The sequence below is a fragment of the Bison bison genome, unplaced genomic scaffold, assembly GCF_000754665.1.
Source record: "Bison bison bison isolate TAMUID 2011002044 unplaced genomic scaffold, Bison_UMD1.0 scf7180017864266, whole genome shotgun sequence".
NCBI lineage: Eukaryota > Metazoa > Chordata > Mammalia > Artiodactyla > Bovidae > Bison > Bison bison.
In genome coordinates this window covers 1,978,747-1,983,508 of record NW_011494838.1, presented here as the reverse complement: position 1 = coordinate 1,983,508, position 4,762 = coordinate 1,978,747, and the positions used below count along the sequence as shown (strand labels likewise).

General features: G+C 48.6%; 1 protein-coding gene across 1 annotated transcript in view; it reads right to left on the bottom strand.

Annotated features, from left to right (window-relative positions):
• Positions 1-4,762, bottom strand: part of TRAPPC12 (trafficking protein particle complex 12) — a 41,302-nt gene that overhangs the window by 36,391 nt on the left and 149 nt on the right. The window contains exon 2 of the mRNA XM_010848443.1: positions 4,727-4,762. The gene's annotated coding sequence lies outside the window, so the exon portion shown is untranslated. The remainder of the gene's footprint in view (positions 1-4,726) is intronic.

The window sequence follows — 4,762 nt, the reverse complement described above, 5'->3', positions numbered from 1 at the left end:
TCTTGGACTCCAAAATCACTGCAGATGGTGACTGCAGTCATGAAATTAAAAGATGCATGCTCCTTGGAAGAAAAGCTATGACCAACCTAGAGAGCATATTAAAAGGCAGAGATGTTACTTTGCCAACAAACATAAGTCTAGTCAAAGCTATGTTTTTTCCAGCAGTCATGTATGGATATGAGAGTTGAACTATAATGAAAGCTAAGCACTGATGAATTGATGCTTTTGAACTGTGGTGTTGGATAAGACTCTTAAGAGTTCCTTGGACAGTAAGAAGATCCAACCAGTCCATCCTAAAGCAGATCCTGAGTATTCACTGGAAGGACTGATGCTGAAGCTGAAACTCCAATACTTTGGCCACTTGATGCGAAGAGCTGACTCAACTGAAAAGACCCTGATGCTGGGAAAGACTGAAGGCGGGAGGAGAAGGGGAGAGAGGATGAGATGGTTGGATGGCATCACCAACTCGATGGACATGAGTTTGAGCAAGCTCCAGGAGTTGGTGATAGACAGGGAAAACTGGCGTACTGCAGTCCATGGGGTCACAGAGTTGGACACGACTGAGTGACTGAACTCAACTGAGCCTTTCTGAATAGCTCGGCAAAGAATAAAGCTCTCTGACAAGCAATTCCATGTTTACCAACTCACTTAAAATATGTTTTTAAAGAAAACACCATCTGAAAGAAAGCAAGCCAAGAAAAAAGGACACTCAGTCTGTAACAATACTTTGATTCTCTCCAGGATCTTTGTTTCTATTCCAATCTGACTTTAAAAAGTCCAGTCCACCTCTTTCCTAGTGACACCGTCTACACAGATGATGCCCAACCCAGGGTAAAAATTAAATTGTTTACCGTAATCTCTAAATAAAAACTACACCTTTGTTAGAAACCATTACCAGAGGTTGAAGACTTGGGCCGAAAAGTCTTGCAAGTCAGTAATCGTTATCATTTGAGCGCCCCCGTGTCTGAGTCATTACCCTGCACTCCACGCAACGACAGAGGAAACGAAGTTAACGGCAACACACGTGCCACCACCTCTCGCCCCCGGCACGAAAGAAAGAGGGATCCGGGTGCAAGCGGGCAGTGGCGAAAGCCCCGCCTCAGTCCTCTGACTTCTTTCCCTAGAAAACCTGAGAAGGTTCTTGTCACTCTCTCTGACTCTTCTGAAGGCAAATTTTCTATAAACCATTTTTATCAAACACTGAGTGCTACAAAATTTATAACCTGTAGCTGATATAATACGTCCTAACTCCCTTTTCAGACCTAATATTCTGAGATCTGTCCTACTCTTGTTCTTCTTCCATTTTCCAAGTGTATTTCCTCAGACAACATGTTAGATTTTTGCTTTTTACTTCAATTTCTCCTCCGCTTTTAACCTTGAGACTCATCCTGGAAGCAGCATGGAGCTGTGATTCCTGTTTTGCTGATGATGCTCTGCTGTGTGATGGTTCCACAACCTAGTATCCATTCTTTTTTTTTGGCCACATCATGCGGCGTGTGGAATCTTAGTTCCCTGACCAGGGATCGAACCTGTGCCCCATGTATTGGGAGCACAGAGTTTTAACCACTGGACTGCCAGGGGAAGTCCTGATATATCTATTCTTCTTGAGGCGCTATGGTTTTGAATACAAACAGTGCTGCTATGAATATTCCTGTACATGCCTCCTGCTCTATGTGTGAGAGCTCACGGGGGCTTTGTGGAGAGTACAATTCTTCATCAGGTAACACCGAACTGTTTTACTAAGTGCATGTACCAATTTACACAGCTGGTGGTGGTGTGTGTAAATAATCTTCCTGTTCAACACAGTCACCTACGCTTGATATTGTTACACTTCTTAATATCAAGGTATTAAAGATTCCTACAAATCAACAGGATTATAAGTGATCCAACAAAAAAGTATCCTGAACAAAGATCCGAACAAGGTGAGAGGGATACACATTCACAAGCATGTGTCCTGTGACTTCAACAGCCGTACAATTGGACTTTATTAGGATGGTTCCACATTGTACCAACGGTTACGGTACAATTCAGCAGCTCTTTTCAATCTCAGGAGTCCTGGCACTTATGATCCCATTACTTATGTGTTATGGAGGAAGTCCTGCACACGCGAAGTCCAAACAAAATACCGCCCTTTCTCCAAAGATTTAAACCCTGGAAACAACTGCCTGGAGACACCATAATAAAGAAACAGCAGTGTACTCAAACTGCAGTGAAAATGAACGAGCTAGCCTATAGCGAATGCTTCAATGTTTGCACCTCACACATCTAATTCTACACACCGAAAGGGTAGAAAAATAAACAGTATGACGACTTTCTACCTGAAGTTCAAACAAGAAAATCAAACAATATATTATTTTAGAGAAAAACAAGGTGATAATAATGCACAGTTGGACTGGGGAGCGGGCTGGAAGAGGCCTCGAGGAAAGGCTCGATGGGGGCGGCGCATGGGTCTAAGCCGTCGGCAACACTGGCGCCAGAAGCCAAGTCTGCACTTGGCTTTGTGTTTTCCATGTCCGTTACATGCAGCCTTTGCATTTCACACTTTAAAAACTGAAAAGCACATGTATCTGTCCTTGATTTGCATGAGATACAAACCTTCACTTCTCCTGCTACTGATTTAATACATGCTCACGTGGCACTCGTGGCAAAGCCCACACTTGCCGGTGCAGGGGGCGCAAGACACACGGGCGTGACCGCTGGGCTGGGAGACCGCCTGGGGAAGGGCGTGGCAAAGCCCACACCTGCCGGTGCAGGGGGCACGAGACACTGGCTTGACTGCTGGGCTGGGAGACTGCCTGGGGAAGGGCGTGGCAACCCACCTCAGGGTTGTTGCCTGGAGAATCCCACAGACAGATGAGCCCAGTGGGCTACAGTACACGGTCGCAGAGTCAGACACGATGAACCAACTAACACACAGCACACATGAAGCCACAGACGTGGTTTTAAGCTGACATCCAGCATCAAGATGCTGGCAAAGAAGTCAGACTTTCTCTTTGGTTGAGTTCTTTGCACGTGAGCTTAATTGACGCCTTAAAATATTTTTAAGTGATTTAAATGCACTAAGAACAAAGAAAACCATGCTCTTTAGGCTACCTTGGACACAAGACTGCAATTACAAATCTTTTACCAGGTTGCAATAATGGAAACCATATTTCCATGAAAGAACTGTGCCATGAGGTAGGAATCTAATTAGTATACAATTGGAAAGGCCCCCATGGAGAGAACACTCACCACAGATCAAGCATTTTACATGTATTATCACATTTAAGCCTTAGGACCAACTTACAAAGCATAAGCTCCATCACACAGCAGAGGTCCACTGATTTGCCTGATGCTGTCAACTGATGGGGATGAGATTCCTACACTGGTTTTTCTGCCTCTGCTGTCCTCGTGTGGCTGCTGAGACAGGTCAAGACTGAGAGCAGAGGGTAAGGCAGGGAGAGCTTGGAATGACTGCTTGAGGCTTGGGCTCACCACCAAGTAAAGTGACCTCTGAAAATGCCTTAATCCTTGAGTCTCTGCTTCCTCATCTGAAGATTGGGGTCATGAAGATTCAACGGCAGCAGGTGCACAGGAACTGATAACTATCATTTTAATGATAAAGCAGAGTGGTGACAGGCTGTCCTGGAACAGTGAAGACCCTGCTAGGGGTCACAGAACGTGAGGACTGGTGACTGTATTATTCTATTTGCAACCGTCCTCCCCACCCCCCCATTACACAGAGAGCTGCACTCACTGCCATACAGTACAGCCTCCTGAATTTGCAAAAAGAAACAGGTATTTAAATATGATGTTTCCCAGTAGCCATAAGAAGGTGTGAATTGCAAGTCCAAGGAAATGCTTCACTGGGGTTAAACTCTTGTGGACTAGGTGAGAAAAAGAGGCACATCTAGAGCACTTCTTTGAACCTTACACTCTACATGTTTTCAATTCTTCTCAGTATACATACTCCACCAGTCAGCTTTGTCCTGCAAGATGCTCTGGAAAGCGTCAGCCAGCTTTTACATAGAGACTGATAGGCCTTTACACAGACCGTCGCGTTCTGTCCTCACGACCCTGAGTCCGCTTGGGCAGGTTACTGTAAACGTCCATCTACAGAAGAGGCCAGGAGGAACGAGTCACTGAGTACTACAGCTGGGCCCCGGGCGCAGACCCTCCTGAGCTTTCAGCGCCCAGTGTGGGGGCCGCTCCAGGGATGTGGAGCCAACGGCCGCCCCTGCAAAGGGCAGGCACCCAAAGCTCACGCTCCGGACCCTCAGGGTCATGCTTGGCCCGGAGGGAGGCGGGACAGAGACGAGTCCCCGGGAAGGAGAGACCCAAGGCAGGAGAGACCAAGGAGCAGCGGAGACCTGGGGGGAGAGACCCCCTGGGGGGAGAGACCCCCCCCCCGGGAGGAGAGACCCCCGGGAAGAGAGACCAAGGGGGAGGGGAGACCTGGGGGGAGAGACCCCCTGGGAGGAGAGACCCCCGGGAGGAGAGACCAAGGGGGAGGGGAGACCTGGGGGGGAGAGACCCCCTGGGAGGAGAGACCCTCTGGATGGGAGACCTGGGAGGAGAGACCCCAGAGGAGGAGAGACATGGGGGTAGAGACCCCCTGGGAGGAGAGACCCGGGAGCAGACCCTCCCACCCCAGGGGCTGAAGCTGGAGACGGCACGACCCCCTCTCCACAGCCCGGGCCCTATCCTCATCCGCCCCCTCGCCCCCCGGGGTTGGGGGAAGGGTCACCTGCGGCTGTGACCCGGGTCCGGGAGAAGCCGGAGG